Below are 19,171 nucleotides of genomic sequence, written 5' to 3' on the forward strand. Positions count from 1 at the left end.
CTGAAGAAGGGTCCCAACCCGAAACGTCAGCTTCCCTGCTCCTCTGATGCTGCCTAGCCTGCTATGTTCCTCCAGCTCCGTTCTGTGTTATATCAGATGTACTTAACTGTTTAAATTCATATCGAACAGAAATGTTCAAATAAAATAATAATTTAACTGCATCCAATTTGGAGAATCATGGGTTTGCACTCAGACCAGGACTAGTGAATGCTGTTTCAAATTGAAAATAAAATCTAAGAGGCACTTACAATCAAGCTCATAATGTAAATCTGAAGGAACACTTAAACAGAGGTGAAAACGTCTGATAGTGCCTGAGAGAGATTTCTGGTGTCAGAGATGTTTTTCTGTTCTTACAAACAACTAATTTGAATTTGGAAAATGGAAACAGGCAGTTATGAGAATATTGTGACGACAAGACACAATAAAAAATCACCAGTTTGCAGGTTTAGAGAATAAAGGCGAAGGTAATGTGGCACATGAACATGCCAGAGGAATTGTTGATGTAGAAGCTACACTTCATCAGGCAGGCAGTCACTGACCTATGTCAACTTGCGCAGGCAGGTCAAACTCCAGGCCACAGCACACGTTTTTCAGTGGCCCTCAACCTTTGTGCTCCTGACTCATTCCAGGCAGCAACAGCTCACATTGTCACAGCAATCAAGCTTCTATCACCCAAAAAAAAATGGCAGCTGTCCTCTTTAAAAGGAGAAAGCAACGGGACACCATTCACATAAAAGCTGCTGATGAGAAGAAGACTCTCAGCTTTCCTACATTGTTGTGTTTTCCCAAGTGCAACTTTGACTGTTGATTTATTCCCCTGGATCCTCCGCATCATGAACCAGCTGAATTGTATACCTGGAAGAGTTTCCACTGCTTAAATATTGACGCTGGTCTGAGATAAAAGACAATGAATAATGCAAGTCTATGTATCCTGTCAAGATGATCTTGTTATGGAGGGATGTCTTATTGTTGCCCATTTGGGTTCTGCCAGGGTCACTCAACACATGACCACATTATAGCTGGTTCAAATATGAGCAAAAGAGCTGAGCCCTCGAGGTGAGATGAGAGTGACAGCCCTTGATATCAAGGCTGCATTTGGCTAAATGTGTCATCAAGGAACCCTAGCAAAACTGGAATCAGTGGGAATCAGAAAGCAAACTCTCTGCTGGTTGGAGTCATAACTGGCACATAGAAAGATGGTTCTGACCATCGCCAATAAGAGACAATCTAATCACCACCCCTTGATATTCAATGGCATTAACATCACCGAATCCCCCACTATCAATATCCCCTAGGGGTTATCATTGATGAAAAACTCAACTGGACTCACCATATAAATACAGTGGGCTACAAGAGCAGGTCAGAGTCTATGAATACTGTGGCGAATAGCTCACCTTCTGACTCCCCAAAACCTGTCCACCATTTACAAGGCACAAGTCAGGAGTGTGATGGAACAGTCCCCACTTGACTGGATGGGTGCAGCTCCAACAATAATCAAGAAACTTGACACAATCCAAGATAAAGCTGCTTGTTTGATTGGCACTACATCCACAAGCATTCAATCCCTCCACCACCAACACTCATTAGCAGTCATGTGTACAATCTACAAGATACATTGCAGAAATTCACCAAAGATCCTCAGACAGCACCTTCCAAATCCAAACCAATTTCACCCAGAAAGACGAGGGCAGCAGATACAGGGGACCACCACCACCTGCTAGTTCTCCTTAAAGCCACTCACTATATTGACTTGAGAATATATCGCCATTCATTCAATGTCGCTGGGTCAAAATCCTGGAATTCCCTCCCTCATGACATTGGCCCAACCAACAGCACATGGACTGCAATGGTTCAAGAAGGCAGTTCATTACCACCTTCTCGAGGGCAACAAGGAACGGGCAATATATGCTAGTCAGCCAGCGATACCTACGTCCCACAAGGGAATAAAAAATAGCCTAAACAGGTTGAGACTTTAGTCATTGGAATTTGGAAGAATGAGAGGTGATCTCATTGAAACATGTAAGATTCTTAAGGGGTTTAACAGGGTAAATTCTGAGAGGTTGTTTCCCATCATGGGACAGTCAAGGACCAGAGGGCATAGTCTCAGAGATGAGGGAGAATTCCTTCTCTCAGAAGGTAGTGAATCTTTGGAACTCCTTGTCACAGAGATCAGTTGAAGTAGAGAGAGAAAAATATCCATCATTCTGTTAAACTTCTCCACAAAATGTACCAGTACAATGTTAAAAAAGGAAGGGGTCTTGAAGTGTGAAGTACCCTCAAGTTGCATTCACCTAACACTACACCTCCCATTTAATAACGCACCTCTTCTTTCAGGAGTTCAAGCAATGAGAAAGTTGGATCTTGAAGGCCCTCACTCAACAAGCTGTCAATCAACAGCAAAAATAATGGACAAGAGTAATTGTCAACTTAAGTATTAACTGAGTGTCCCAACACTTTAACAATGACATTCTGCCCATGTGAAATGGTTAACACTTCAAGTGTTTTGCCAATTGTATTGACACACAAACAGGCTTACACAAACTCCTACCTCTAAACTGCAATAGATTTGGAGCCAGCAGAGCTAACTTCAAACTCAATTCTTGATTGAGATCTATACTTTTTCCAGAATTTTAATGGATTTTTTCTTTTATTTTTATGTCAATGGCAAAGGAGCTTGGGGCTCTCTTCACCACGTTTAAGCAGTATCATGGGGAGGTCAAGTAAAATTAATTATCAGGGAAGGAGAATTTTAACTCCTTCTATCCCAGACTAACCAGGTGATACAAATTTAAAATCCAAGGAGTGTGGTCAGTGGACTATCCTACCACAAAGCTATTTTAACATCAGTGCTTTCATTCACTGAAAACTTATACCGGTGGAAACCGCATACATAAAGGCAAATTGAAATCATATCTTAACAGCCTACTAAGTGAAGTGTTGCTTGACGCCTTGTCAGATAACATAGCTTTGTGAGTCAGGTAAAGCTTCTCTGCTCCTCCAATACCTAGGAGGAAAGTTATGGCTGCTGTTGCCTTAGTTTCTCCCAATTTCCATGCAATCCTCCCCAACTCTTTTCCCATTCTCTACTCCTGTAATCTCTCCTCCCCTATGATTCACCTCGCTTCCAGTCTGGTTATCTGTGGGCATCTATCCCTACTGGATTACCTCTGGGCACTGGTTTTGGACTGAGAACTAGCCAGCAATTTCTGAACAAGGGTCTAGGCCTGAATCGTCAGCCTTCCTGCTCCTCTGATGCTGCTTGGCCTGCTGTGTTCATCCAGCTCTACACCTTGTTATCTCAGCACTTAACGAATCTCTGTTATTAAAATGGACTGCACCCTGCACTGCACTCTAACATGTTCATACACTAACCTGCTGCTGAGTTATTAAACTCCACCCTTGAGTGAGAAGAAGATTATATGTAGAAAAGGTTTACTATTAAATGGAGAAAACATTGGAATGCGATGTTTAGGGCAGAGTGTTATAAAATTAGAATATAGATTTCTGCTCTGCAGCAAATAAGGTAGTTGTTTATCAAGGCACAACTCAAAGACCAGGTAACAAACCAGCATGAAGAATAAACAGGCCTGATCAATCACGGAAATGTCTTAAATGCATTGTCTTCTGGAGCATAAGGGACACTGTTCTGTACCGGCAATCTTACCCAATGGGCAGTAGAATTTTGACAGCAGAAAGTCTTAATTTCTTGCATGATTGACCAGATCCATTTTGCCAGCCTGTGTCCAGTGAAGTGGAAGCATCTGCAAGGACAACGACATGCTTCATGAATTAATCACAAATTAAGGTATTTATTCTGAGAAGCATCCGAACAGAAGTATTTGCTGTCATCTAATTTCTGAGCCCACTGTGAGTAGATTGGCCTCATGGAACTGATTCATTGATTGATGCCACACTGCCAACTAACACCATAAATGTTTGCTTACTCACATTTCAAGGAATATAATGTAAATGTTCGTTATGCAGAATTTGTGGATTTCTTTTGTCAGGTTCCACTTTCTCTCACTCGTTTAATTGCATTGGAAATTGGGGAGATGCACAAAATCTGTAGCAATTAGTTATAGCTAATTATTAACATTAAATACATTGCAACAGATAGGTTTTTAATGATTGCTCATAGGTCAGTGCACAATATGAAACACCCTTCTGTTGACAATATTAAGATCTGGTTTGAATGATAGATCTTTAATGAAAGTATTTATGAGAGAGTCAGCACTAAGTCTTTGCACTTCACAAACTTGTAATTATGTTGTTTATGAAGTAATTAGACATATTGTGCTTTCATTTTTCCCATATGATATTGAAGATTTAAGGGCAGATGTTCAATTGTTAAGTACTTGTAATTGAAAAACAGGACTGAGTAGTATATAATTAAATAGATTTGGAGTAACTTTCACAGTGGCTAAGGACTACGATAATTAGTTATCATTATTATAAATTATAAAAACCGATTCTGTTGTAATTTTGAAATTTGAGTGTGATCTTTATTCTACATTTTGCCAATTATCTTTGCATGAATATTTGACTAAAAAAAGTCAAATGTAATACACTGAATGTAAAAATGATTATAATATATTTTCAACAATATACTGATTAAAGTTTCTAGAGTTAACTTTTAGCTCCAATGAAAGTGTAAAATTAATGTATTTTTCTTTGTCTTGATGGTAAAAAAAATGGATATTGGAAATGGGCGCCAAATGCATTTAAATGGTTTTCATCGCCTTAGTGGTGATAATGGAGAACGCAGAGTAAATTTAAAATGATAGAATACTTGCATTGATGGAAGGGTGATATTCTAAAGAGTGTGCAGGTGCAGAGGGATCTCGGTGTGTATATGTGTATATGTTATTAGATGTGGAAGAACAGGTGGAGAGAACTGTTAACAAAGCATCCTGTATCCTAGGCTTTGTTAATAGTTTCACAGAGTACAAGAACAGGGAGATTATACTGAAATTGTGTAGACACTAGCTCGACCTCATCTGGATTATGTTTAGTTCTGGGCACCATACTTGTGAAAGATCCTGGAGAAAGTGTAGAAGAGGTTTATCAGATTGCTTCCAGGGATGAAAAGCTTCAGTTATGATGAAATATTGAAGAAGTTGAGATTGTTTTCCTTAGAAACAAAGAGGAGATATGATGGATGTGAGAGGTCTGGACGGAGAAAACTGGAAGAAATTGTTCCACTTATAAAAGGATCAAGAATGAACTTAGCGCAGATTGAAAGTGATCTGCGAAAAAAGTGGATATGGTGCAATAAAAAAACCTTTTCACTCAGTGAGTCGTTCAGGTCTGGAATGTTCTGCCTGAAAGTATGGTAGAGGCAGGTTCAATTGGGACACACAAGAGGGCATGAAATAATTATTTAAAATAAAATGATGCGCTATATTATGATGAAAGGATGGAGGTAGGCACCTGCTATGATGCTCATTTGGACAGCCAGTTTCAACATAATGGACTGAATGGCCTCCTTCTGCACTGCAACAGTTCTATCACACTGTGATTTAAAGTCTAGATATTCTGCTGTAAGTACCTCACACTGGTCAGTGAAAGCTGGCCAGTTTCCTTGTTAGTCATTGGGCATCGCCCTCAAAGCCAAGCTACAAGCCATGCCATCAAATCCCTGCGTCAGAAAATGGAGCCACCCACAGACTGGTAATACTCCCCCTCTAAAACAAAATCAGACTTGCCCCTTAGGATTGCCCTCTCAGCCTGAGATCATTGATTAAACCCTGCCCCTCCAGCCATGATTAAAAACTGCCCCAGGACTAATAATCCCACCATTGATTACACCTTTCACTCCAACAGTGGAGTAGTGACTACAACACTTCAAGGTTGAGACCTCCTCCTCTCATGCTTCCACCACTCTAATTACATGGCCCTTACCAATGAACAGAGGGCTGGGAAAATCAGGAGCAGGAAATCAACTTGAAAGTAATGTTAAAACTTTACAGCTAATGTGTGCTAACCATTATTCCCCTCCCACCTATCACCTATCCACAACACATCTCCCTGTTGCTGCTCTCACATGCTCCAGTAAATATTAAGCTCAAAGGAAAACAAACAAAGGCAAAATACTGAAGGCACAAAGCTTGTGGCCTGTAAAGAGACAAGTTTCAACATGAATTTCCTGAAAACGTCTGCTCTGCTGCCTTAACAGGACAAAACATTAAATAGTGACTTAATTTTTCTGAAATATGTGGTGTAGATTTTGTAATAAACAACATAAGCTAATATTAACATGCAAGTAAAATAGCAACATTGATCAATTGCACTTGAGTAGTTAAATGAATTAATCAGGAATTGGCTTTCCGAGTTGGTTTGTTCATGACTTACCACATTGAATAGTGTAAAATTCCTATTCTTAGAAAGTGCTATGACAGGTGAGAAAGGGTGAATCAGCTCACTTCTTTTTAATCACCTTCAGTCAGCGCAAAAACAAATTACAGCATACAGTTAGATCACATTTGAATGAAATAGTACTAGTCAAAATTAAGAAACCAATCACAGGATTTGCTTGAGCAAAACAATTACAAGTACTATTCCAACTTTACCCTAAGAAAAATAATAAAATGTAACATCAAATACACAAACAAAGCTATGAACTTTAAAATGGCAATCGTGTCCAGAATTTTTAAAAATCAGGAACAGGCAGTTTAGAAAGTTCTTGGAGGGGGTGAGGTGTTAGGGTTTTAAGCTGAGACCAACATTGCTTAATTGATATCTTTTAAAACCTAACAATGGAGAGATTTGTAGATATTCTTCAGCTCTTGGTGAATGGATATGTCTCCAATTTGTTTTTTAAACTCATCTATGCCAGAAAGAGCGACAGAGAATCTTTAGTTCTGCTGCTTTAAATTTACTTTCTTCTCTTTGCTATGCCTAAAAGCAATTGCCTGAAATACAGTTCATTCCTGTATTCTCAGGTCTGGTTTCATTTTTTTTTCAGCTGGATAATCTGCAGGTGACTCTATCCCAATACGTGAAAGTTTCCAGAAATGTTTAAAGGTATAAAGCTGCTACAAACAAGGTTATTAAATTCTCAGCTCATACCTTTGTATTTCAGCCTGCAACAGGGAAGATTTTTATTATAGAAAGCGTTTGGTGCACCACTTTGTCATTTTATAAGGATGTACGCCTAAGGGATAAACAGCAAAAATAAATACTATAAAAATGAATAAAGAATGTTGACTGTGTAAAACAAGATGCCTCAATCAATTAGATCAATAAAATTAAAATAATGTTTACCCTAATCCTGTTGTCAAACATCATAAAAATAACTCTTCAATATTTAAGGAATATTTAATTCCAACTTCTAATTTTTAAACTTTTCTGAGATATATTCCAATTGTACATGAGAGTTTCAAGACTAAAAATGAATAATTCTATATTGTTTTGTGAAAAATAATACGAAAATAATAGTTTGAATATTAAGTCATTATTGTGGTAATAAATTCAGTCAGATACAATGCTATGTAAACTATTTCTAATGATTGCTGCAAAAACTGGCTAAATGCAAAAAAGTACGTATGTATCAATCAATGTAAGAAAATTACAGTGCTATGCAATTAAAATCTGTTAGAGCTCATCAAAAGCACCAGTGCATACCACTATACACAATAATGTTCTATTCAGATCATCTCACATTAAGAGACTAAACTATAGAGAAATATCAGCACGTGTTTCACTGGGTCACCTATTTTGTTTTCTGGTTTGGTTAGCTGGCTGTTCCATGCTGTGTGCAAAAATGCATATCTGCCAATAATGATTATGAGGGTGCAAAATTATTGGTCCTGTGTTAGCCTCCTCTTAAACTCTCCACCCAATTTTCTTCTCAGTTATTCCACGACGAACTGTTTGTGTCTTGTGCACCTAGTACAGTTGATTTTCGTCCCCTACGAAACAGAACAAAATGAATACTTATAAAGAAAGAATAGAAAAGGCAATGTCCTTGTTAAGCAATGCATGCAAACCCAAGCCAGAAAATTTGGTTCAATACTGCTAAGGAGATGGCCTTTAGGGGCCCTACAGGGTAGGAAATGTGGCACACATGGTGACTTAATTAGGTGGAAGCAAAATTTCAATTTCATGAATGAGGGTTGAGATGCAGAGATAAAGTCAGTAGTGTGTCAAACATAAGACCAGCCTGTGGTGGGTTCATTCTTGTAATTCATTTACATGCCACAGCCATACTCATTATTGTGAAACGAATTTCAATAAAATCCTATCACCACGATAAAATCAGTCACTATGAAGCCTTGTCAAACCAGGACTATTATTAACAGTCGTGTGCATTTTGTGCCCTTATGTACAAGGTCAGCATCTTCCCTCAGCTAAGTCTGTGGCACAGGAGAGGGCAGCAGGACAATAGACTGTTGTGAGTCAGTGGACACAGCCAGTTGTCAGTGTAGTTTGAGGCTGTGTGGGTTGGAAGGACAGTTGGTTAAAGCAGGAAAATGTGGGTCCTAAGAGGCAGTGTCAGTATTATCCAAATGTGAGTCCAACTCAAGGTTTTGACTGGCAAAGACTTTGTTTTACTATTCATTTGTGGGATGTGGGTGTCGCTGGCCGGCCAACATTTATTGCCTGTCCCTAACTGCCTTGAGAAGGGAGTGGTGAGCTAATTTTTTGAACCACTGCAGTCTACTTGCTGTGGGTTGACCCACAATGCCGCTGGGGAAAGAACTCCAGGATGTGACCCAGCAACAGTGGAAGAACGGTAAAATATTTCCAACACAGGGTAGTGAGTGGCTTGGAGGGGAAGTTGAAGGTGGTGGAGTTCCCAAGTATCTGCTGCCCTTGTCCTTCCAGGTGGAAGTGGTTGTGGGTTTGGAAGGTTCTGTCTGAGGATCTTGGTGAATTTCTGCAGCGCATCATGTAGACAGTACATACTGCTGCTGCAATGGTGGAGGGAATGGATGCTTGTGGATGTGGTACCAATCAATTGGGCTGCTTTATCCTGGATGGTGTCAAGTTTTTGGGTGCTGTTGAAGCTGCAATCATCCAGGCCAGTGGGGAGTGTTCCATCACACTCCTGACTTGTGCCTTGTAGATGATGGACAGGCTTTGGGAATCAGGAAATGAGTCACTCGCCACAGTACTCCTGGCTTCTGACCTGATCTTGTAGCCATTGAGTTTATGTGGAAAGTCTAGTTGAGTTTCTGGTCAATGATAACCCCCAGGCTGTTGATAGTGGGGGATTCAGTGATGATAACACCATTTAACGTCAAGTGGCAGTGGTTAGATGGTCTCTTATTGGTGATGGTTATGGCTTGGCATTTGTGTGGAATGAATGTTATTTGCCACTTGTCAGCCCAAGCCTAGATACTGTCCAGATCTTGTTGCATTTGAACATGGAATTCTTCAGTACCTGAGGATCTGCTTCAGTATCTGTGAATGGTGCTGAACATTGTGCAATCATCGGTGAACATCCCCACTTCTGACCTTATGACGGAGGGAAGGTCATTGCTGAAGCAGCTGAAGAAGGTTGGGCCTGGGACACTACCCTGAGGAACTCTTGTAGAGATGTCCTGGAGCTGAGATGATTGACCTGCAATAACCATGGACATTTTCCTATGTGTCAGGTATGACTCCAACCACTGGAACGTTTGCTCCCTGATACCCATTGACTTCAGTTTTGCTGGGGCTCCTTGATGCCACACTTGATCAAATGTAGCCTTGATGTCAAGGGCTATCACTTTCACCTCACCTCTGGAATTCAGCACTTTTGTCCATATTTGAACCAAGACCGTATTGAGGTCAGGAGCTGAGTGGCGCTGCAGAACCCAAACTGTGTGTCACTGAGCAGGACCTGAGTTCAAAGCACTCAACAGGACTTTGAGTTTACCTACAACAGTTCAATTCCCCCCTGCTGTGTATGCTGTCAGACAATGATATTTACAATGCATAGAAGGGAGGACAGTTGAACTTACAAGTTCAGCCATGCCCCACAGAGCAGAAGTTGGACATTGGGCACTAACAGGAACTTTCAATAAAGAGTGAACACAAAAGGAACAACATCCAGAATAGAATTAATGTCTCTAGTTCTGTTGTAACCATCATCAATGCATGCCATCCATGAGGTGTGCTAGCACATTTAACCTTCTTCTGCTCTTAATATTACATACCCAGAGAATGTAGCTAGGGAAAGGGTAGGTCCACTCAAGGAAAAAGGAAGGAATTTATGCATGGGGCCAAAAGAAGTGGGTGAAGTCCTTAATGAGTACTTTGCATTGGAACTCACCAGTGAGAAGGATGTGGATGATGTTAAGATTAGGGAGGAGAATGTTGACATTCTGGGGCATGTATTTATTAAAAAGGAGGAGGTGATGGGTGTCTTGAAAACATTAAGGCTCCCAGGGACTGATGGGATCTATCCCAGGATACTGAGGATGGCCAAGGGAGGAGATTCCCAGCATCTTGACAAAGATCTTTGTATCTTCCTTATGGACAGACAAGGTCCCTGAAGACTGGAGAATAGCCAATGTTGTTCTTTTGTTTAAGAAGGGCAACGGAGATAATCCAGGAAACTGTAGGCCAGTGACCCTTATGTCAGTGGTAGGGAAATTATTGGAATAGATTCTTAGGCACAGAATTTACGCCCATTTGAAAAAAGAATGGATTTATTGGAGGTTGTTTCTCACAAATTTGATTAAGCATCTACATGGGCTTTACTCAAGCATTTGACAAGGTCCATCTTGGTAGGCTGGTTCAGAAGATTAAGTCATGTGGATCCATGCTGAATTGGTAAGTTAAATAGATAACAGAGGATAGTTGTGGAGGGGTGTTTTTCTGACTGTGAACAGTGGTGTTCTGCAAGATCAATGCTGGGACCTCTGTTATTTGTGATTTATATAAGTGATTTGGATGAAAACATATGTGGTCTGATTAGTAAATTTTCAAATGACGCAAAAATTGGTGGAATTATGGATAGTGAGGAAAGTTATCAAAGGATACAGCAGAATATAGATTAGTTGGAAAGTTGGGTGGAGGAATGGTAGAAGGAATGAGGTGATGCATTTTGGGAGGTTAAATGCAAAATGAAAGTACACTGTAAATGGGAATAAGCATTGTTATACAGAGGGATCTTGGGTGCAAGTTCATAGCCAGTTCCCTGAAAGTGGCAAAAATGAATAAGGTGATAAAGAAGGTACTTGTCTTTGTTAGTTGGAGCATTGAGTTAAAAGGTGACAAGTCATGTTGCAGCTGTATAAAACTTTAGTTAGGCCACATTTGGATTATTATGTGCAGTTCTGCTCGCCACATTATAGGAAGGATGTGAAGGCTTTAGAGAGGTTGCAAAAGATGATTGAAGTGTATTCGCTGTAAGGAGAGGTTGGACAAACTTGGATTGTTTCCACTAATATATTGGAGCTTAAGGAGCAACCTGATAGAAATATATAAAATTACGAGATGCATGGAAGGGTGGATAGTTGGAGTCTTTTTCTCAGGATAGAAATGTCAATTACTTGTGGACCTTGGTTTGAGGTGAGAGGGGTGAATGTTTAAAGGAGATGTGCTGGTTTTGTTTTACACAGAGGGTGGTGGTGCCTGCAACACGCTGTCAGGGGTGGTGGTAAAAGCAGATACAATAGCAATGTTTAAGAGGCATTTATACCGACACATGAACAAATGGGGAATAGAGTGATTCAGGCCGCATGCAGGCAGATGGGGTTAGTTTAGAATGGCATCATGGTTGAAACAGACATGGTGGGCCAAAGGGCTTTTTCCCATGTCAATTGTTCTATGTTCTACGTTCTTAATTCATATGTTCTCATGTATTTCAGTATTTAGCTACTGGGTCAATCTAATCACAAAAAAAACTTCAGATCTGTGTTGAAATCCCTATTTCCAACCCACATCAGCCTAAAAGTTGCAGAGGATGAATCTTCCCATTCACTAAACAACATGGGCAACGGTGAATCAGATGGGAAAATATGGCAAGGTTTGAAAAATAAGATTCTCAATGGCAATAAAGTAGAGTCTGATTTTCAATGCAAGATTTTAACAATGAGATGAGAATCTTGCTGGTGAGTGGATGTGCGTCTATTTACATGCATTAACATCTCAACTCATTTATATACAGTTTTCTAGTTTACCCGACAGTGAAGAGAAGATGGATAGCAACAATTTTTGACATGGAAGTCTGAGTAAGTACCTGGGGACTACAGCTCCTCTATGTCTCCATCTTAGCAAATGATCCCCAACATCTCAGGGGAGACTTCATGGGCAGTGATTGCCTGTATCCATCATCCACTGAGGTTAGCATAGGACATAACCAACGATACCACATCATCATGGAACATCTTGATCACAGTTCACCACTTCAACACCTCACTTTGGAGCTCACTGACACCTTTCATTGGAAGTTGTTGCTAGGGCAATAGACACCCAGCTTATGAATCAAAACAAGTTGCATTTCAGGTCTCCTTGCTTGCTCTGTTAGTGTTCACTCACTTGGCACCCTCTTGGATTGCTCCCATCGGTGCCTGGACATGGTCAGTCAGCTTCTTGGGTAGTTACATTTAAAGGTTTTGCACAGGGAATGGATTACCATCAGCCCTGAAAGTCAAGTGGAACCAATCAGGGATTAGATGCAACTAAGCCTGGGAACTGCACAGAGGTCAGTTAGGAGTTTTGTCAATCATCAGTTGGGGCTGGCATTCCAAGTCATTCAGGCACATGGCCCACTATCAGCCTTGTGGGTCTGCTCCCTGGAAGTCAAAGCAAGTTATCACGCCCCACTGCTTTGCTGAACAAGTTGGAGAAGTCAGTTGTGCAGATTGGAAGCAAGATGCTGGAATATCGAGGGGAAGGTATTTTTGAGGAGAGGCAACTCAACGTACAAGAGTGGGAGAAGAATTGTGCATTGGAGGACATGGTTACTGTGGGACAGGGATTATTGATTGTCATCTCTACCCTGGCTTCAACGGAGTGGCACAATGGTTGGCATAACTATAATTATATGTCCAGGGCTTAGGTGTCATTGTGTCATGTACATTTGGGGGATGAAGACATGAAGAATTGTGTGGGAACATGTGGATTCATTGTTTTGATGGAGTCAACAGGGAAGAAAGGACTATGAAGCTTGGGGACTCACCAAGATTAATAGGCTGAGCCAGCCTGACTAATGTTTCATTCCATCTTTACCTGGTTCACAAATGGAAAAAAAAGACAGAAATTCCTGGAAAAACTCAGTAGGTCCTGCAGGAGTGGTGGAAGGAAATCAGAGTTAATGTTTCGGGTCAAGTGACCCTTCCTCATAACTCACAAATGGAAGATGCCTGCAATCATATCTAGAGTGGTGGATTAAATTTTCTTTCTGCCTGAAGACACAGGGTTTACTTGTGAATAACTGAGGACCTTCAAGGGGTAATTGCATTAATCAGACATCCACACAGTACAAGTTAAAGACTTGTTGGCTGATGTAGAGGGTGGTGCTGGAAGGACAAGTTTCCGGAATCTGACTGTCCTTACAATCCCCTACTATATTTGTGCAACACGGTTTGTGCCGCATACATCTGTCAAAGATCCATGTACTGGCATTTCATGACGCTCATTGTTGGAGTTCTCAACATCCCACTCTGTGTTAAACTATCATTTGGCTGTAGTGCAAATGCTGTCTGTTCACATTGCTAAAAACCTGCTCTGTTTCCGATGATCCCCACATAAGGTATTGGAACTGTAACCAATGTATTTGGTGACAGCAAGCGTCATCATCATTGTTGCCATAGGACAAAGGTGCACAAAAGTTGAGGAAGAACAGTTGCATCATAAAGTTCAGGACCAGCAGAAACCTCAAGTGGCTGTCAAACACCTTCCACATGAAGAAATCATAGTTGACAATTTTCTCAGGATGCCAAGAAGACGTTGTCAGATCGTAGGAGGTAGTTGTATCGCATGGAGTGACGTTACAGAATCTCTGCAAGGTCACATTTTGAATCACACCTACATAGTCAGTGTAAACACTTTGGCTGATCCACAACTAACATTTTGTTCGGGAACCATAACAAACTAAAATGGAAAGCAATTTGATTGCAATGAATTGTAAATGGCCATAATATCTAAATTACATTAAGGAATGTATGCCAAAATGAAAGCAGAAGCCAGCTGAAGGAATATGAAGAAACATACATCCCAGCATGATTTTGCAAGTATAAGTAAACTATTTGAATTTATCTACTCTGCAATCTATTGCCATCTAGGTGCACCTTCATTGCAAATGTGAAGCACTTATCTAGTAAATCTGAAAAAAAAAACAGAATTATGTGGATCATAACATTATTCAGACCACTGGCTGTGAAATCTTGTACACTATAAAGTGATAACAATTAGAATTGGTTGAGTCAATGGCAACAAAAAATAAAACTCTAAAATATATTCTAACATGAATATAGTTCCCAAATGTACTGAACATCACACTACGTCACTGTACCAACTAACATCAGGATTATTAAAAACACCAATAATCCGTCACAGAAATCAGGGCGGTACTCTGGCAACTTGCCAGTGTGCTGCTTTAAAGGCAACACATGCCTTCATCTTAGCCAATACTATCCAGTGAAGCACTGTTATGTTGTAACATCATAGTGTCTCGTGTTTGGCTGATGAGTTACAAATAAGATCAACATTATTTTGGATTCCTTCATCTGATTTACAGAGTGGAAATAATTAATTGCTCAATGGTATTGCTTTTGCGCAAAATGCATTGCTTTTAAAAGAGTGTTCTACATACTGTGATGGAATAGATTTGTTCACAGCAATGACAGCAATAATCCTGCTTCCACACATCAAAACAAGAATGATACGTGATGAGTTGCAGAAACAACTTAAGGATAACTAGTAAAGTTGTGTGACCAGAACAAATAATGCTACAAAGTCAGGACAAGTGTCATTCCACTACATTTACAGTATCCAACACCATTTCCAGGAATGCCCGCTGAAAGTGACATTGGACATATAATGCTGTATTTTGTTGTGCAAGTGAGACATTATAATTATTTAATTATGGGAACAAGACATAGCAAGTCTCAGTAATGCTGAACACAAGGAACACTTGAACCTTCATGTTATCTCCGATTGCTGTCAGCTGCAAGAAAAGATTTAAAGCTTACATTGCCAGTATTTTTAGTTTAATTAATCATAGAATGCTTAATTCCAAGGCGGTAGGTTTCAAAAGTTAAGGAATACATAAGGGGCAAAAGTTAAATAGCATAACAGAGCTTGCAGTTCTGAGGAAGGGTCACCGGACCCGAAACGTTAACTCTGTTTTCTCCTTCACAGATGCTGCCAGACCTGCTGAGCTTTTCCAGCAGAGCTTTATGCTGCCTTCATCTTTCCTTTCATTGAATGAGCTTGTCGTCATTTCTTGGGCAGTCCATACAGCACTAGTGCAGCATTACACTTTTGCTGCAAAAGGTCATGAATGCCTGCTCTCATGATGGAAATCAATTGAATGGGCTGATGCAAAGCCAATATATCAAATTTGGCCAATGCATGCACAGCTAGTGCTCTTGTTAATCAGTTTTGACAGAACAAGTATTTTGAAGCTGGATGGATGCTGGTCTCAGAATATTTAAAATGTCACTTCACAAGTTGTAAGTGAGATATTTTAGATGTATCTTTGTGAAGGTAATCTTTGCAGAGGCATTGGTTTTGAGTTTCTGGAGCAAATTGGGGATATTTGCTGTACGAGATGTAAAAGCAATGCTTCTGAAAAGATAATCTGGTTTGCAATCGATAATCTGCTGATTTTTAAGTGGTTCGAATCACCCCCAGATCCCTGGTTCTGACACTAGACTTATTTAGGAATGTGAAGTGAAGAAGGTAGTAGACAGGTATTTCAGGGCAAAGAATCTCTGTGTTTATTAAATGTAAAGGTGAGTACATCACAAGAAATAAAAAGGCAAAAGTAATAAACAGGGAAATAACACAAAGGTGAATAAAATACAGGAGAAAAAAAGGCAAATTCAAAACAGTGAAACTGACACTATCAGTTATTAACTTAACACAGGCTAATTACTATTAGAAACTAAACAGTCGCTTCAAACACATACACTTCAATCAGATTTCCAGACCTTGGGGTTCCCTGCACTGTCACCAGCCCACCTTGCCCTCCCTGCTAGCTAAGTTGGATATTTTAGGTCTTGAGGAAATAGGCTCACCACTGGGGATAAGCACGATTTTGAAATACAGCTGGCCGTTCCCACTTGCTGTAGCTGATGCTTCTCTGAAGACTTCGGACGGTGTTCAGTCTGTTTTGAAAACTTGAGTTTTCTTACTTGTGGTGGTTTGTCAGCCAGCTGGTTTTCACCTCAGGATGTGTCTGAGGTCTTGTCAGTCATGTCGGTGGTTTTCCGAGGTCATCAGTTGTCAGATCTGTTGGTCGTGGTCAGTTGCCTTTGGTTCCCCTGGTATGGAACAGGCCTGTGTCAGTAAGTTTGAGGGAGATAGCTGTGCAGATAGCTCTCAGGGAGAGTAGCTGTCTGGGATCCCTTTTCTGTTGGTAGCTGCCGGGATAGCTGTCTCTCTCTCTCCCAGATCAGGGCTAGCAGTTATACAGACTATGTGCTCCATTATCACATGGCAAATCTGCGTTATCCATTGTGTTTGTGTTGTCCCCTTTGTGGGAATAGGTGTAAATGTATTTTGATTAAGTGGAATGCCCAGTATTTCTGTGAATGAGTATTAATTGAAGTTGAATGTCTTGGTACCTCTGAAGAGTCCAAGGTGTCTGAAGTTGTTGTCTTAGGTCTGGTTCATTGTTCCTATAGGGCTAAGGCATGAATAGGATTTCTAACAGAACCATGGCTCCAGACAGCTATTCTCGTGATTGTGTATTCCACAGCATTGCCCAGCTTCCTTATTTTGTTTTAAAAGTTCTGTTAAAAATCTAGGGGTTTTGGTCCAGTATTCTAAATGACCAGGATTTTTGCTCACTCCTACAGTTTCAATTCACAGAAAAAGAACATCATGAGGTTGTGCTGATTCTTTCACACTGATCTGGTGTTTCAAGGCAGGACAGGAATAGCCCTTCAATTGTTGGCAAAGTTGCTGTAGCCCTTATATTGTACCACAATCAAAGCTGACAGATAGATGTATCAGCCAACAGTTTGCCAATAATGGATATGACAGGGAGCTTGCAGAGGCACTGTATATACAAAGAAAGGATAATTTATTTTCTTCTCCTTAAGGAGACGAAAATGCTCATAGATTCACAAGGATAATGATTTTCCAATTGTGCTGGGCACCATCAGCTGCTCACATGTCACTGTGTAGGCTCTCTCCTACCCATGACAGTTACCACAAACATGTCTTACCAGTCTCTGAACACGTATTTGGAATGCAACCACACAAAGGTGTCAACCTCAGTGAATGCCTGCCATCCTGATAGTGCTTACATTTATCCTATACCCATTCCCAATTCCAATTATCTTAGGAACTTCAAGATGTACTAGAGGTAGACTGAAAGGTTTTCCCATCCCACAACACTATAGACATCATAGACAAACCATTGGCGCTCTTGAGGAACATTTTCGTTGAGGAGAAAACTCAGGTGGATCTCTGCAATACATGTCCTAGACAACATAAGCATGTATGTGGATCTATGCTGCATTGTCACCGACTCGCCATGTGGGAGGGAAGCTAAAGTGAAGTAGGCAAGGAGAAAATCAGATCCAGTCCAAGCAGCTGGATACAGTTAGAGGCATTTTGTGGCTTAGAGTTAAAATGAAGTTCTTTACCTGAGTATAGATCAACTATTCTCCAACCATATATTGATTTTATTCTCACCATTTCAAGGTCTTTTTAACAACATCAAGCGATAAGGAATAGCAGTAAATTTACTCACTCAACATCGATATGTTGATATGGAGACAGAGAAACCACCTCGAAACCGATATTCATTTCAAGCCCACCGACTCCCACAGCTACCTAGAATACTCCTCCTCCCACCCACCTTCCTGCAAAAATGCGATCCCCTATTCCCAATTCCTTCGCCTCCGCCGCATCTGCTCCCAGGATGAGGCATTCCACTCCCGTACATCTCAGTTGTCCTCGTTTTTCAAGGACCGTAACTTCCCCTCCTCGGTGGTCGAGAACGCCCTCAACCGTGTCTCCCACATCTCCCGCACCTCATCCCTCACACCCCATCCACGCAATAAAAACCAAAAAAGAATCCCCCTCGTCCTCACGTACCACCCCACCAACCTCCGGATCCAACGCATCATCCTCCGACACTTCCGCCATCTGCAATCCGACCCCACCACCAAAGACATCTTTCCCTCCCCACCTTTATCTGCTTTCCGGAGGGACAACTCTCTCCGTGACTCCCTTGTCTGCTCCACACTCCCCTCCAGCTCCACCACACCCGGCACTTTTCCCTGCAACCGCAGGAAGTGCTACACCTGCCCCCATACCTCCTCCCTCACCCCCATCCCAGGCCCCAAGAAGACTTTCCACATCAAGCAGATGTTCACCTGCACATCTGCCAATGTGGTATACTGCATCCGCTGTACCCGGTGTGGCTTCCTCTACATCGGGGAAACCAAGCGGAGACTCGGGGATCGCTTTGCAGAACACCTACGCTCGGTTCGCAACAAACAACTGCACCTCCCAGTCGCGAACCATTTCAACTCCCCCTCCCATTCCTCAGACGACATGTCCATCCTGGGCCTCCTGCAGTGCCACAACGATGCCACCCGAAGGTTGCAGGAACAGCAACTCATATTCCGCTTGGAAACCCTGCAGCCCAATGGTATCAATGTGGATTTCACAAGTTTCAAAATCATCCCTCCCCCTACCGCATCCCAAAACCTGTCCAGCTTGTCCCTGCCTCCCTAACCTGTTCTTCCTCCCACCTATCCCCTCCTCCTACCTCAAGCCGCACCTCCATCTCCTACCGACCAACCTCATCCCGGCCCCTTGACCTGTCCGTCCTCCCTGGACTGACCTATCCCCTTCCTAACTCCCTACCTACACTCACCTTTACTGGCTCCATCCCCGCCTCTTCGACCTGTTTGTTTCCTCTCCACCTATCCTCTCCTCTATCCCTCTTCTATCCGCCTCCCCCTCTCTCCCTATTTATTTCAGAACCCCCTTCCCCTCCCCCTTTTCTGATGAAGGGTCTAGGCCCGAAACGTCAGCCTCTCTGCTCCTC

The sequence above is a fragment of the Rhincodon typus genome, chromosome 1 (assembly GCF_021869965.1).
Source record: "Rhincodon typus isolate 14 chromosome 1, sRhiTyp1.1, whole genome shotgun sequence".
In the NCBI taxonomy this organism is placed as follows: domain Eukaryota; kingdom Metazoa; phylum Chordata; class Chondrichthyes; order Orectolobiformes; family Rhincodontidae; genus Rhincodon; species Rhincodon typus.